The sequence below is a fragment of the Cylas formicarius genome, unplaced genomic scaffold (assembly GCF_029955315.1).
Source record: "Cylas formicarius isolate icCylForm1 unplaced genomic scaffold, icCylForm1.1 PGA_scaffold_5__7_contigs__length_24384050, whole genome shotgun sequence".
Taxonomy (NCBI): domain Eukaryota; kingdom Metazoa; phylum Arthropoda; class Insecta; order Coleoptera; family Brentidae; genus Cylas; species Cylas formicarius.
In genome coordinates this window covers 23,016,571-23,034,184 of record NW_026844341.1, presented here as the reverse complement: position 1 = coordinate 23,034,184, position 17,614 = coordinate 23,016,571, and the positions used below count along the sequence as shown (strand labels likewise).

Sequence of the window (17,614 nt, the reverse complement as noted above, 5' to 3'; positions counted from 1 at the left end):
GATTGGGGTATGCGACTAGCCGATTTTTCAAAAGGGATCGAACTACCTAACACACAGGTCCGTCAATCCCCCCCCCACATACATTCGGTATCCCCATAAACAATAGCCAAAGAAACAAAGCAAACTTTGCTCACATTTTTTAGTATATTATGCAACAAGTGCGGTAAAGGGCATGTGACTCACGAGTTTTTAATAACCGAGTGAGGTAAAAAGTTTACAGAACGTGTTGCATACTATATTTTTTCTACGACCATTAGTTGTTGGGTGCATTTTCGCAAAACAACACGAATACATTCACTGACATTACCGTCAGAATTGACAATTGACAAAAGTGGCTCGCATTCATGGGAAACGAAACTGACGTGGTAAAGTGACGCTTCCCGCACACTAGATCGGTGGGTAATTACGTATTTTACAGACTGGAGTAGAAAAAATCTTTTAATGGGTGGTAAATGAAATTTGAAATTTTGCTCACCTATCTGAGGAAAGAAACCTTCCAGAAAAAAATTAAAGTTTTCTTATACCATTTGTGAAAAATATTACATTCCTTTCCAAGCTAACCACATTCAAACGTTTTTAGATCATAGGACTCTTTGGATTTCCGATTCCGATATCCGATTTGACTTTAGGCCATTTTATGGTATATTCGTATAAATCTGTGGACAGAATTCGATGATAGAAATACAAATGACAATATCCGTCGCAAAAATCGTTGGAATCAAAATGATACCAAAAAATTAAAAATGTTTTTATTTTTATTTGGTTATATATTATATATTTTGTCAAATAGTTAAAGAAAACAGTTTTCATATCGAACCTGTCAACAATTATGAATTTCAAAGCAATAACAATTTTGATTTTTTTTCAGCGTCGTAAGTTTTCCCAGAAAAATGTGCAAAATTGGATATAAGAAAGTTTTATTTAGTTGAGGAGTAATTTTGAACATAACTTTCGCCAAGGAAGCCGTGCCAAATCTCAAATTGCTGATAGAAAATTAAAAAAAAAATTTGGAAGAGCAGAGTACTCTGTTTACCACCATGTATTTTATTTAAAAGAATATCTTACTTATGTAGTCAAAAAATTACAAGACCAAACCAACACCTAATTTAAAACACTATGAGAAGAAGCATAGTTACATATAGTTGCGAGGCATCACCGGTAAAGAATAAAAGTATGATACAAACGAACCAAAACTAATGTGGTACAGACGCGTCCAAGAATTGAAGATCACCTACCCAAGCAAATACTTAGCTGGACGCCTACACGGAGAAGAAAAAGAGGAGGTCCAAGAGAGAGATAGGCTCCATGGCATATACGTCAAAAATTTCATTTGCAGCGCTAACTCGGCCTGTAGAAAATGGCCTTCTGAAAAAATTTAACTGGTAATTTATATTATTTATAATGCAGGATGTTGAAGAAATATCAATCAAATTTTTTATAATCCCCACCAAAATGAAAAGTACTTCTTATCAGATTGTAGAGTATAGGTATACAGTCTCCGCAATTAAATTAGATCAAAAATTATTCAGAACTTCACAGTTATTTAATGATTTATGACAGCTGTTTATGCAACATCATGTCTTTATATATATATATATATATATATATATATATATATATATATATATATATATATATATATATATATATATATATATATATATATATATATATATATATATATATATATATATATATCTGCTGTTTTCGGAGCGCGAGCCAAGATGCCAAGTGAGATTCCAGTCGGATGCAGGATTTGCAGGATGCAGGATTCCAGTCGGAGTTCATCCGTGAATCAATACGTGAAAAAAAAAAAAAAAAAAAAAAAAAAAAATATATATATATATATATATATATATATATATATATATATATATATATATATATATATATATATATATATATATATACATATATACAGTGTGTCCAAGATAAGGATGCACAGCATGGGGATCTCGGAAACTATAAGAGATACAGTGTCGGTTAAATTAGACAAAAGTTGCGCATTTTGATACCGAACAAGATCCCGTTTTACAAATTTGAAAATTCCAAGCCGTTCCGGAAATATCCGAGAAAAACCGAAATATTGCGATTTCGTTTTTATTATTTTTTAAAGCTATTTGAAAAGATATGAAAAAACGGAAAACACTTTTCCATTGGCACTTTTTAATCTCTCCAAATTGACGTTAACAAATTTTCATTACAGCGTTTCGATTCCATGGAACCACCATCAACTTTGATTTTTCTTATGGGACGGAAAAAAAGTACACACAGTATTAGGTTGTGCTTTTCATTGCGAATTCAACGATGTACGATACAATACGGTTACTTATGTTTTTATCCAGAAAAATGGCTTTTTAATACATTTCTAGTATTTTATTGTAGTAGGCCATGAGATCCGAACGATGAAAGGCAAAAGAAAATGGTTGACAAGTTCGAGTTAATGTGTTTATTTATTTGCTAACTCTAACTGTTCATTTAACATAACAACTAAATCCAACAAGTTAATGAAAAACAAATTCTATAACAAATGTTCGAATAAATGACCTCCATTTTCTAGGCATAAGTACGCCCGTCTCACGGTAGACTCCAAAACACGACTTAACATTTCAGGAGTAATTTTATTAAACGCTGCTCGTACTGATTGACGTAATTGTTCCTCGTTGTCAAAACATTCTTTGAATACCTCATTTTTTATGTAGCCCCATAAGAAAAAGTCCAAGGGAGTTAAGTCCGGGGACCTTGGAGGCCAAGGTGTTTCACTGTAAGTCCCAATGTATTTTCCATCAAACCGTTCAGTTATATATTGGCGAACTTCTCTGGAGTTATGGGCTGGGGCACCATCTTGTTGGAACCAGCAGCCTTGCGCAGCGCCTAGCGGTAAATCATCTAAGGCATCTTCTAAATCGTGCCTCAAGATGTCAAGGTACCGCTCGGAAGTTAAGGAATTATTATAGAAAATAGGGCCTATAATCTTGCTACCAAAAATCCCACACCAAATATTAAACCCAAAGCGAACTTGATGTCTGGATAGTCTATTAACACGTGGATTTTGTTGCGACCAATAGTGTGTATTGCGCCTGTTATAAATACCGTTATTGGTCACCATACTTTCATCAGACCAAATCACTTTATATGGAAAATTAAAACTCTCATCACACATCCTGGTATACCACTCACAAAAATGTCTACGTCGTTCGTCGTCACCCGGTTTTAATCCTTGACATATTCTGAATTTGTAAGGCTTAAATTCATTTTTCCTTAAAATAAACTGAGCTGTAGATTTAGCTACCCCATTCTGGTCTTCAATTTCTCTGGTAGAAGTTTGCGGATTTTCGATAACAGATTGTAGAACAATGTATTGGTTTTCTTCATTGGAAGGTTTTTGTCGGGATAATGCAGGCTTCTTAAATGATCCATATTCTTTCAGATTAAATAACAAACGCCGAAAAATACTCTTGTCAGGTTGTCTCCGCTCTGGGTATTTGTTAGAATACATACGCTCGGCTTCCACACAATTTCTTTGGCATCAGATGTAGCAAGACAGCATATCACATTTTTCTTCGTTTGTAAAATTACCTCCCTCCATTGTAGAACAAAATAAATTAGAAAAAGACAACAACAATAAAAATACAAAAACAATAACTAAAGGAATAAACTTATGATCGACTGATAACAAAGACAAATAACATTAATGTGTCATTGAAATTGACTGGATGTCATTTTGTCATGGCCTACTCCATTTAAATGCTGAAATGTATTAAAAATCCATTTTTCTGGATAAAAACATAAGTAACCCTATTGTATCGTACATCGTTGAATTCGCAATGAAAAGCACAACCTAATACTGTGTGTACTTTTTTTCCGTCCCATAAGAAAAATCAAAGTTGATGGTGGTTCCATGGAATCGAAACGCTATAATGAAAATTTGTTAACGTCAATTTGGAGAGATTAAAAAGTGCCAATGGAAAAGTGTTTTCCGTTTTTTCATATCTTTTCAAATAGCTTTAAAAAATAATGAAAACGAAATCGCAATATTTCGGTTTTTCTCGGATATTTCCGGAACGGCTTGGAATTTTCAAATTTGTAAAACGGGATCTTGTTCGGTATCAAAATGCGCAACTTTTGTCTAATTTAACCGACACTGTATCTCTTATAGTTTCCGAGATCCCCATGCTGTGCATCCTTATCTTGGACACACTGTATATATATATATATATATATATATATATATATATATATATATATATATATATATATATATATATATATATATATATATATATATATATATATATATATATATATATATATATATATATATATATATATAAACAGGTAGTAATGGATTTTTTATTATGGGTGTAAATTTAAATTTAGCAGCCGATATTTATTTAAATCCAATAGAATCGAATTTAGATTAAACCCTTAAGAACGACACATATCACGTGATCATCAATTCTTAATCAAATTTAAGTTTCAAATAAAAATTTCAAGATCCTACAAATGTTCGTTATCTATGGTAAATTTTATACGGGTATGTCGATATGATTTAAAAAGTACATAGTTTTCGAGATATTGCCGTTTCATTTTTCTTATTTTGTCTGACCTTAACATTCAATGATTTTGAGTTAACCGTGGCGACTGGTGGGACTAGCGCGGAAAAACCTCACACGGTACGTCATTTGCAAAGAGAAACGATATTAAATTGACGTGTTTACGAATTGCGGAGCAAAGGGGAAACAAAATAGAGAAAGTCCAAGCGGATTGCTCAACATGACGGACGGTGAAGCTCGCCCCGGTATATTTTGAGCGCTAAGTAAACGTCAAACATCATTTCGGGAGTATACTGTAAACTGAGGCTACTTTGTAAAAAAGTCGAACCACCAAGAGGGGCTCCTTCAAACGCGGGGGCGCACAGAACGGTTTCGAGACTTCCTACTCTCGAAACACCCTCAAAAATGTGCAATATAATGTTACGGGTGCATTTAATATCTCGGGAATGCGGGGACAATTTTCCACAAGCCTCCGTGTGTACTTTAATTTAACAATGGCGTAGCGGGTCCTCGGGCTCGATTTTTCGGTCGTTTGAGGGAATTCCGACCGGCGCCGCGTTTAAAATAAATGACGAGGTCTGGTTTTATTTAAATTAAAATTTCATATTCGAAGGGTCGGAACGCGATTAAAAATCCCCTTTGAATAAAAAAACGATCCGGATTCGATTAAAAATTAATTGCGGTGTAATTTTTTTTTATTTTTAAACATATCGTCCTGTCCGCCGGCCCTCTTGCGAATTAAAACGTGGCGCTTTATTGAAAATTGAAAACAATTTTTTTTTTAACGCGGACAGTGTTTGAAAATGGCCTCAGAGGGTGTGGGTCTTAGTAATGTCAATGAGGTTCGGGATTAGGAAAACAGTGGTACCTTGAAATTTGCCAAAAAAAAAAGAAAAAATTAAGTTTCTGTAATTGCCATCAAGTGACGTAATTTTTTAATTGTATTTTAAAACTCGGTTGGTAAAAAAGATACAATATTAACTAACTGTTGTTGAAGCGAGTCAGTCCTATTTGAAAGCTGAGGCAAATTCATTTGATTTTTGTTTAATGTTTCCTCTATCTACCCATGGAAAGTGGATTGCTTAACTTGCCACTAGATGGCGCTTTCCAAAACAAAAATATCTGCAACTGCATGACTTTCCTTATCCCATTAGCTAGTCAAATAAGACTCTAACAACCCAATGGGAACTGCGTCTAAATACCTTAATCATAACCTAAAATATAAGTAAAAGAAATTAACTTTTAATAAATAAAATGCTTATTTACTATTTAAATAAAATTAATATGAAATGTTATTGTTTATCTAATAGAGCATAAAATTATCCTTTAGTTGACGTCACTACGTTTTGACGTTATTAGCCTTTTCCAAATAATTTTAATTAAAAATTAATTTAATTACTAACTTTTAAAATGGATATATTATCAAGGTTGTTATGAAAAATCTCTTAATTGTCTACCATCTTAGTTTCGTTAAGTCTGTTAGATGCGTATTACATTAAAAATATGATATTTAATTTTACTATTTATATTTAGTTATTGATAAAATTGGTTATTTGACTTAATCTAGAGAGTCAAGAAAATTAAAACGGAGCAATTTCGTGCGAACCAAAGGTATTGTAAAAATATTAAAAATGAAAATAACATTGTGTTTCGATTTTGAATATGATTTGGCATTCGAAATAATAAATCAGCGTTTTCTTCTTTAGAGAAATTTTCCCACAATGCATTTTCTCTTTGATCCTGTGTTCTCTTAATCATGTATTAGGTTAGGATAGAAATATTAAGATGTGGTTTTGTTTATTGGGTTGTTGGGCCCTCGATTGAACATCCAACGACAACAGTCTTATCGTTGCTTTTATTCTTTTTTCAGAATTGTTTTTGCTATTATTTCTGAAAACGCCACCTGGTGGAAAGTAGGGTAATCACAATCGCGTCACAGATAGTTTAGGCTTTTTTAACTTTCGTTGCAGAGATAGAGGAAACAGCATTAAATAAAAAAAGACTTGAATTTATTTTAGCTCAACCACTCTACGGTAATTTAATTTGTATATTTGAATACAGTATTTTATTTGGCGTGTGTCTTTTATCATTATTATTATTATTATTCTGCATAAAATGCAATCAAAGTTAAATTAATGCAATATTTTTTTAATAGTTTTTTTTTAAAGCAGCAGGACGATTTTACCATTGCTTAAATGTATTTTGAATTGCTGAAACGGAAGGGACAGGAGAACATTGCTGTGATTTTCTATTCGAAGGGGCGTACGTATAGCTGAATATAGAAACGGAAAAGGTGAAAGAAGAAATTCCTAAACTCAGGTTTTATTGCTGTCTAATCTACTTACTTTTACAGTCAGCAAAGTCTAAGTCTCGGTAACCGTCTTTCCGCCTTTTGGTAAAGTGAACTGATTAATAAAAAGAAGTATTGGAATTGTACATCAAAGCAGTTTATAGAACGGGGACAGTCTGATAAAAATTCCTTCCTTTGGATTGTGCGGGAAGTATTTGCGCAAACTGACACCTCCCAATGCTTCTCTAGTCGCCGTGTGTAATTGAAGATCCCTCTACCTACGCTAGACGTGTCTAAATCGGTTAGATATTTCTTATCGTCCATGGCGGCAAACGCCATTATCAAGCATCAAAGACAACAACCCTTGACCCTAATGCGGCGTTGATCAAACTTGTTGCATAACACGGAATTTTTTTTAATGTAATTTTATTACACTTAATAACAAATTACAAATATATGAATATCTCTGAAAAATATGTGTTCGTAACGCTTAAATAAAGTTTCATTCTCATGTACATTTAAATGGGTTACAGTTAGATTTCGGAACTAACTGCGTTAATGGGAATTTTGATATTTAAAAAAATGTAACGTTGCTTTGTTGCTATTTTGGAGGTAAAAAATTATGTAGACGTTTTTTTTTAATTCCTAAATTAGAATACAGATTTCATACTTCATTTTGGGACCCAACTAGTTGGCAAAATTTTTATTTTTTTGAGCAAACACAACAACATTTGAATACAATAATATTTAATATAAAAATATTAATATAAAATATTTAATATAAAAAGCAATCTAACCTTTTTGGCACGCAATTAAAATACATTATATTATTGATATAACTTTAGTTTGCTTGTTAATGCGAGCGAGTGATCAATTGTAAACTGCAGGGATCATTTAACAATGTGGAGAACTTGAAGATTAGATCGTAAATTTCATATCAATGGCAATGACAGTTGTACGCATTTCAATTCAAAGACTTACACACCTCGAATCGGTTATAAATTAGGCTAACACTAATTTGCATTTGAGTTTGGCGAACGTGACGTAAGGTGACGGCGGCGTTACTACAGGTAGTTTATTAGAATCTTAAATATAATAATAATTATAAGTTGCAACGATGGATTATTCGATTGACATGAATTTTATTTATCCGAAAGATAATCTTGTGGCATTACATTTTAAATATGATTTCTGGCATATGGCCGCCACGGCTGGCGCGGATGTAGTCCAATCTGGACGTTCAATTTTCGATGACTTTTTCCAACATTTGTGGCCGTATATCGGCAAGAACACGGCGAATGTTGTCTTCCAAATGGTCAAGCGTTTGTGGCTTATCCGCATAGACCAATGACTTTACATAGCCCCACAGAAAGTAGTCTAGCGGTGTTAAATCACAAGGTCTTGGAGGCCAATTCACAGGTCCAAAACGTGAAATTAGGCGGTCACCAAACGTGTCTTTCAATAAATCGATTGTGGCACGAGCTGCGTGACATGTTGCGCCGTCTTGTTGAAAGCACATCTCCTGGATATCATGGTTATTCAATTCAGGAATGAAAGAGTTAGTAATCATAGCTCTATACCGATCACCATTGACTGTAACGTTCTGGCCATCATCGTTTTTGAAGAAGTACGGACCAATGATTCCAACAGCCCATAAAACGCACCAAACAGTCAATTTTGGGAAATCGTACCTACCTCCTTATGCTGTGTTTAACGGAATCATTTTTTTAGTGCCTATTTTACTTTTAGTTTCTTATTTCACTTACATTTAATGAGAACTATATTTCAAGTAAATATCGGCAATTTCATTAAGAGAAATAAAAATAAAATGAAAATCATTTGAAACCATTTATTTAAACTATAAAAAATAAGGCAGTTTTAGAAGCAAGAAACTATGTCAAATAAGCCCCCGTACACTATTATTTCTTATGATAAATTGTTAAAAATAAGTCTAGTATCTTGTATAATTGACATTTGCTTTATTAAGTCTTTTTGGAAGACTTAAAACAAGCTTTCTTGTAAGTTCTGGCGATTTCTTCTTCCACTCTTCTATTTTTGAGGTCATCTTTACTCATAACTTGATGTGATTGTGGTGGTGTATGAAGTTGTTGGCGGACATCATTTATCGTTATCCTGTTGGAATAAATAACGCCCCTCAAGGTTAAGTTTTTCAACACTTTGGTTTAAATTATTCTTCAAAATGGATGGTTGGTCCATGATTCCGTCAAAAAAAAGCTAAATTGCTAGTCCCATTAGCTGACAAGCACCCACACAGAGCTGTATTTTTTTCCTGCAAACTTTATCCTGGCCATCTGACCCAAAAAGATTAATTTTTGTTTCGTCATTAAAAATAACGTTTTCCCAAAACTTTCTGGGTTTGTTTTTGGCAACGCGCCTGTTATAACCTCCTTCAGGCAAGCAGGTTCTAATCGTTTGAGGGCTAACATTTTTTGAAGACTCTTCCCTGATTTCCTCTGCAAGTTTTGGATGGCTTGTTTTTTTCACACCAGAAGACTCTTCTATTTCGATAACTTATTTTAAGGGTGGTATTATAAGTCCGTGGCGTATAATTCTGTGGTAAACTAAATCAATTCTATTTTTAAAGCTTACAAATACTTCCAAAATCAAAGTTATCCGAAACATCAATGTTTAGAATACTCGAGAGAAGCCGCAACAAAATCGGAAATATTGCTCCAAGATCAGAAAATCGGGAGAAAAACATGGCAAAATAAACCACTCCCCTCCGAGTTTTTCCGAAGCTGCTTTTTCTTACCGCAGTCCCGGAAAAATCCCGGCAATACGTAAACAAAACGGCAAACGCGTTCGGTCAAACTCGAGGAAAGTTTCAGCAAATCCGATTGTAGCCCAGTCTTATTTATTGCATCGCAACTCTACATCGTTGGCGAAAGATGATTTTAAAACTTGTCGTATTCGTATTGAGTTAGTGTTCGTGCCGGCGATGCTTGTCGATGCGGAAATTACCGTAACATAGGAATATTGCACGACGATGCGGAAAAATCTAACAAAGTCTAGCCCAAGACAATTTTCCGTTACGTAAGATCTGAAAGGTCACCGATAGAAAATGTAAGTTTTAGTTACGGCTTGTTTTTGAAGAAGAAGTAAGAATTTATGAAAAACAACAATGGGCAATCTCTAAACTCAAATGCTTTCAACTCCCGGCTGGTTGCTAGATTTGATCCGACCCGCAACAAATTTTGGAAAACAAAAGCTAAAAAAGGTGCGGCAAACGGTACGCTCTAAAATGGAAGCCAAAAAAAAAAATGGAACAAAGGATTTCCATAAAATTTTGTGTAAAAAATGGAATACTTGACATGTTGACAACGGCAAAAAAAATGTTTATTTGAGGGTACAAGCTGTTCCGAGATGGCCGCCGATGACGAACCTCTCTCTGAACGTCCCAGCACGTCAATAACTGATGAAAGCGTTGAAGCGAAACAAATATTGTTAAAATATCGTCGAATCACAATTAAAGACGATTTTTTTTCGAAATTTTGGACATAAAACGTGTACCAGCAAAATTTGTTCCGAAACTTCGTCCCAATGGAAGAGCCCAAAATTGCCAAGACTGAAAAAAGCACGTCCTCGTATAACAAAACAATTTCACATATGCCAATTACAGATGAAAATTCTAAAAGAAAAATAATACTGTTTTGAGTAGGTATTCGGCGTCTGTTGTTGAAAAAGTGGCTTTTGTTCAGAAAATTCGAACATTCGCAATAAATAAAGCGTAATTTCTTAGATTTCGAAGGTATAAAGGCGAGGCGCGATTGCTCTAAATAACTTTTTGCTCAATTCTTCGTTTAAAATGTTCCACTTTGTTGGCTCGTAACGTACCTTTGGAATTTTAAAGTTTTGCGTCCGCGCATAAACATGAAACTTTACACCCCGTATGTCTCGCAGGCACACGAGCGACGCGATAAAATTCGAAGTGTCGATACGTCATAAATAATGTCATCGAAGCGTCGCGAACAATAAACCGAAAAGGTTAAAAAGTTGAGCGTCCAAAATTTACATAGTAAAATGGTTTTTACGCAGAGAACACGTGTTTTTAAGAGCCTCCTACACCACTCTCCACTCTCTTGTCGACAACGATGGTCCACTTGTCACAAATATGTTTGTGTGTGTGTGTGTAAGGGAGAGGGAGGAAGGGACGTCACTATTTGAACCGATGATTTATTGTTGACCTGTAATTCTTATTCAGCAGATTAAAAACGACAACAATCAATTCCTTAGCCTTGAAGATGGCGTTTTGGTAGGCACGAAAATACAGATGTTGCTTCTAAAATCATTGTACTCAAATCTAAACACACTTCTTCTTTTAAAAAATTAGTAAATAGTAATCAGTAATTAGTAAATTCGTATCTTTGAATTGATGAAAATGAACATGGGCGTCGCGACGCGTCGAAAAATTATTCGATTGCAGAGACTTTGGAAATACGCGCATACAAAAGTACATATTATTTAAAAACTTTTTTGTTATTTACTTAAACTTATTTACTTTACCCGTTTCTAAGTTATACCGATTTAAAGTAAACATTTCTTGATTATTAAAAAATGTGATTAACGCTTATTTTTACAAGTATGCCATGAATGTTAGTTACTATGGCAACCATTGTTATCGCAGTTGTTTTAAGTGCAATTACAAACAATAGATTTCAACTATTTTAGTATGATTTTATTTATTATTTTTTATGGATTTAGTTCTGATAACATGATAAATAAATGAAAAAACAGTAAAATACCTACAAGTTAATAACCAAAATTATTATTGCAATTAACTACATAATAAGACATTTCAAAAATTTTGTTCAAAATTATGTCCATCTGCTCGAACACAACTATCAAAAACTTTTAATAAATGAGCTTGGGTCACTTGTAGGAGAGTCCTTCTTGTGATAGCGGCACACGCTGCACTAATTTTGTTAATGAGATCAGCCATATCTTCGATAGGTTCTTCATAGATAACGTTTTTTAGGTAGCCCCAAAGAAAATAATCTGGTGGTGTAATGTCCGGGGACCTCGCCGGCCACCTTACCGGTCCATTAGTTCCAAACCATCTATTGGGATATTCTCGGTTCAAATACCTCGTTACTATTTGGGCATTATGTGCAGGCGCTCCATCCTGCTGTAGCCACATATTCATTCTAGTGTGCAGAGGCACTTCTTCTAATAGTTCCGGAAGTGTAGTTTGAAGAAATCTTAAATAGCGATCTGCATTTAAAGTTCCTTCGTAAAAGTAAGGTCCAACATTGATACTAAAAATTCGTTGGTTACCTCTTTCTGTAATCCAACGAGGATGGTTTTCGGACCAAAAATGACAGTTGTGTCTATTAACGATTCCATTATTTTGAAATCGACTTTCGTCGCTCCATAAAATTTTCGAGAGAAAATTTGCATCTTGGCTATACAAATCGGACAATGTCGCTAAGAAATACATTCTTCTAGCATAATCGCCTGGTTCTAGTTTATGAACTAGTTTACTTTTGTATGGGTGAAAAGAGTTTATATGTAGAATTCTCCACGAAGAACTTATGGTAACACCGGTATTTTCATCATTTGTAGCCGTCCTGTTCCTATCTCTTTTAGGTTTTATGAAGCTGCCATATTCTCTTAAGTTTTTACAATAACTTGAAAAGGTTTTTGCATCGGGAACTCTTCTATGCGGATAACGCCGTGCGTAAACTCTTTTTGCTTCTCTACAATTGCATCTGCATTCTCTAAACACCAGTAACATGTCTACTTTTTCCTCATTGCTAAATTGCACCATTTTCACATAATAATTCTTAGTTTTTTTTTTAACCGAACAAATTTGGATATTTCTTGTGACAAAATGTGACAATTTTTTGATACAGCAATAACAACTTACGTTTGTAATTGCACTTAAAACAATTGCGATAACAATGGTTGCCATAGTAACTAACATTCATGGCATACTTGTAAAAATAAGCGTTAATCACATTTTTTATTAATCAAGAAATGTTTACTTTAAATCGGTATAACTTAGAAACGGGTAAAGTAAATAAGTTTGAGTAAATAACAAAAAAGTTTTAAAATAATATGTACTTTTGTATGCGCGTGTTTTCAAAGTCTCTGCAATCGAATAATTTTTCGACGCGTCGCGACGCCCAGCAGGCGTCGAATTTTTTAAACTTTAGGAAATATTTACTTGACCCCACACTTTGACTACTTTTTACATAAATTAAATATTTCTTTTCGTTTTGGACTTATTGGCGTGCGGAATTTTAAGTGGAAAACCCTGTATATTTATCATTTTTAATCTATAAAGTCATATTCACACTAACCAAATATTTTCTTTTTAGCCTTTTTAATAATTCATTTTTAGCAATACCTGAATAAAAGCACTTTGTAAAATTTAACGTATAATATAATATATTATTATAATAAAAAAACAATTTTTGAATTAAATTACCACCGAAGAATTCACCCTTTAATAACACAGCGAAGAGAAAGGACTAATAACATAAAGTAACGATCTAGTTAACAGTAAAATATGCTATGTCGTATTATACCATGTCCGTTGTTTATATGACATATATAATATTACTTAAAATGACTTTAAATTTGGAAAAACGAAACAATAACATTGACAAAAGTAAAAACAAAACTTTAGATGCGGTGTTCAAACTAACGCTGCATCAACACCTATCATCAGAGCAGTTAATTCGCACCACGTTTACTCTTATTGATAACTCGCATCCCCAGAAACGAAGTAGGGTGCGTACAGAAGAAACTATTGCTGCTGTAGAGCGTAGCATTGAGGAAGACCCGAAAGAGACCATCCGTCGTCGAGCACAGGAATCGGATCTGTGTCCATCCACTTTATGGAAGATTTTGCGGAAGGATCTTGGTTTACGAGCTTACAAAATCCAACTCGTGCAAGAATTGAAGCCAAACGATCATCAAGTAAGGCGTAGATTCGTCGAATGGGCCCAAAACGAGATTGCCGTTGTTCCCGATGTTCATAAGCGAATTTTGTTTAGCGATGAAGCGCGCTTCTGGTTGAATGGCTACGTCAACAAACAAAACTATCACATTTGGAGCGAAGCTAATCCTCAAGTGTATGTCGAAACACAGTTACATTCAGAAAAACTGACTGTTTGGTGCGCTTTATGGGCTGATGGAATCATTGGTCCGTACTTCTTCAAAAACGATGATGGCCAGAACGTTACAGTCAATGGTAATCGGTATAGAACTGTGATTACTAACTCTTTCATTCCTGAATGATATCCAGGAGATGTGGTTTCAACAAGACGGCGCAACATGTCACACAGCTCGTGCCACAATCGATTTATTGAAAGACACGTTTGGTGTCCGCCTAATTTCACGTTTTGGCCCTGGAATTGGCCTCCAAGATCTTGTGATTTAACACCGCTAGACTACTTTCTGTGGGGCTAAGTCTAAGGTTAAAACGCTTGACCATTTGGAAGACAACATTCGCCGTGTTATTGCCGATATACGGCTACAAATGTTGGAAAAAGTAATCGAAAATTAGACGTCCAATTTGGACTACATCCACGCCAGCCGTGGCGGTCATATGCCAGAAATCATATTTAAAATGTAATGCCACAAGATATAGATATAGCTGCGTATCTTAAGATGATTATTAGAACTCCGTTGACCTTTCCACTTCTTCTATGTATTGCTGAAATATTGATTGCTAAAGCAACGTTGATTACCTCTGTCTGTCTGTCTGTTTGTGTGTCTACTTGATGTTTGTATGATCTTCATATCTTGTGAGTCAAAGACGTTTCTTTGAAATATTTCTATTTCTTATGCTTGACACCATCAAAGACTTCAAAACACAAGTATACATGTTTCCGTTGCTCCATGTTTGTATGCAGTAAGATCGACCATGCAAACAACTTCACGGGTTCCAAGCCTTTCTCGAAAACCTATCTGTTCCTCACTACATCTTGGTCTAATTTCCGTTTAGGCCAAACTCGTCGCACTTTTTACTTAATGTTTCTTTGGGATGAGAATGAAAGTCGACTAATAAAAAGAAATAGTTAATTGTTGGAGTAACTTTCAACCTTTTGTTTGGTTTTTAAGATATTTTAACGCGTATTTTGTGTAGTGTTAATAATTGTTTTGTTTTAATTAAATAAATTGAAAAACATAAAATTCTGTGCTGAATTTTGTTCTACAAAACTGGTGCACCGTGCACTTTTTTAACTCTGCGTTTCCCAAGTTCATTTTTTATTTATTTATTTTTTTGACCAATTTGTATTTCATTTAAAAAACAAATCCACACTGTAATATTATTCAAACATGCGGATTCGCTTACTATCATGTGGGCTTCTTCAGAGCTTAAATAAAACAGATGTGTAAATAGTAGTAACATTTATTATTGAAAAATTTTAAGAGAAAAAGAAACTTCACGGTCTGGAAATATATAAGTTGTTCTTTTAACGAAAAAGTTTCGTGTTGTTTGGCAAAAGTGTACTCAAAAACTAATACTCAGAAAAATGTTATGCAATAATTTTGATATTAATATCTTGTACCATTTTCATAAATCCATGTCTAATCAGTACAAACAAAACAAAATTTAAGGTTAGGACCTGCTTTTTCTTGTTTATACCACCTTAAAAGCTCTAGAAAAACCATCCAAGGGTTTTTCTTCCAATTAGTCTTTTTTTTTAAACTACTTAATGATCAATTGTAAAAGTTAAATTAACAACTTAACTTTTTAAAAATGTGTTTATTCCGTTGTTTATATCACATATCCAATGATACATCTCTCTAACGTACACAGTTAAAAAAAGACAGCAATGGCAGGACCGATCGGAACGATAAACGAATAGGTTTAGTGGCAACTAGTAAATATTTTATATAATAAGTAGTGCGCAATACGTTTGGTAATAGTATATTATACAACATGTGCGGTAAACGGCATTTGACTCACGAGTTTATTTGACACAAGCGGAGCGAGTGACTTAAAAAGTTTAACCGAACGTGTTGAATACTATACTTTTTCAATGACCGTTAGTTTTTCGGTACATTTTCATAAAACAACACGAATACATTCACTGACATGACCTTCAGAATTGACTGAATTAGGTATTTAACAGACGGGAGTAGAAAAAAGAGTTTTTCTACTATCGTGATTGACGAGTCACTTTCCTGCGCTCCGCTCTTGCCAAATAAACTCGTGAGTCAAATGCCGGTTACCGCACTTGTCGCATTAAATAGCATTAAGTTCACCAAAACCGAAAAGTGGCCAAAATGTGACGCTCCGCTTATACAATCTTGTATTTGTTGGATTCAAAGGCGCCATTTTAAATCGAGCCGTAATTAATTTCGGGCGAGCAAAACAAAATCGCGACTATAAATAACGAAACAATACCATTAAAGAATACCGGTAACGGTGGAGATAAACGCAGCTAATTAAGCGAGCTATTAGAGATAATCCGGTACGTATATCGTCCGGATTTACGGTGCCATTCGAGAAGCGTACAATATTTTGTTCCCTTTAATAAGCTAGAATTATTGCTTTACGCGTTTACGGGCTGGGGTGGTGATTTCGTTTACGAAATGTAACACGTAACGGAATATGAAAGCGGCACCCCCTACGCGTGACAGTTCGGCCGATAAGAGCGAATCCGGGCCCCTGAAACATGCAAAAAAAAGTCCGTTTTAATGTCCTTCGCCGCTTTTAATTTCTCGTTTCCCTTTATCTGGTCGGACGGGACGTCAGTCACGCACAATCGAAGCTCCCGGAACGGACGGTTTCGTCAGTTTCAAATACAACCCCACACCCGCCACCGTTCCCCGTTTAGCGATTATTTCATTGCGATTGGTCACAGAACTTCGGAAATCGGTCCCACAAATATTTTTTGTTTAGTCTGAGATGGCGAATACCCATCAAACTTAGAATTTTTTTACTACTTATTCCCCAAATGGCACCAGGACGTCCGTAAAACGTCCTCGGGATATCTCACGGGACATGGAGGATAGGGATATACTGTTTCAGCTAAGGGACATCTTTAGACGTCTCAAGGATATACGATACGATGTTTGTTAGGACATCTAAGGATATCTAGTTATACTAGTTGAGATTTTATTGGTACTGTGAGGATATAGGATCTTACATAGATATACCATACTTATTAGGTTATTTCTAACAGCCTATAAGAAATACTGGAAAGGTAATGTCCTGTAGTCTATCCCAGTTCTATACCAGGATTTGGTACTCGCGTGTGATGGAATTAACCTATTGCGTATGGTTGGTGAAGTCATCACTGTTTTTCCAATTAATATTTAATCTTTAATTTTGCTTTTGATGATAAAAGTGAAGGGCTGCCGGTTGATACATTTTATACACATTTTTTCTATTGTAGATATGAAAAACTTGTAGGTATATAACAAACCAAAAATATAGAACAACCTAACCTAAAGTAACTTAAATATAGAGTAATATACTTTTTCTGTCATTCTTTGGAGAAAAGAGTTCTGGAATCAAAAAAGATATGTAATCTAAAACTTATAATCGCCATAATGCATATTTTATTAAATTATATTTCTTATTAAAAAAGCTTTCCTTGTCTTGTGGGTGTTCAAAAATAATAAAAACAGGTTGATTTTGACCGTTTGATTCCGGTTTTTTTTAAGACTTGCCTTGCGATGTAGATGTACACAAAAACGTTGCCAATAAAATGTCTCCCAAAACACCACTAATATAAAAAAAACAACAGTTGTTCAAAATTTAACTTTTTAGGTTTCATTTTGT

General features: G+C 34.4%; 1 protein-coding gene across 2 annotated transcripts in view; it reads left to right on the top strand.

The window, feature by feature from the left end:
• Positions 1–17,614, top strand: part of LOC132702295 (uncharacterized) — a 70,183-nt gene that overhangs the window by 2,743 nt on the left and 49,826 nt on the right. The window contains exon 1 of one of the 2 annotated variants that reach the window (XM_060670844.1): positions 9,850–9,930. The exons of the other annotated variant lie outside the window; for it this stretch is intronic. The gene's annotated coding sequence lies outside the window, so the exon portion shown is untranslated. Of the gene's footprint in view, positions 1–9,849; positions 9,931–17,614 lie in introns of those variants that run through there. 2 annotated transcript variants of the gene reach the window in all.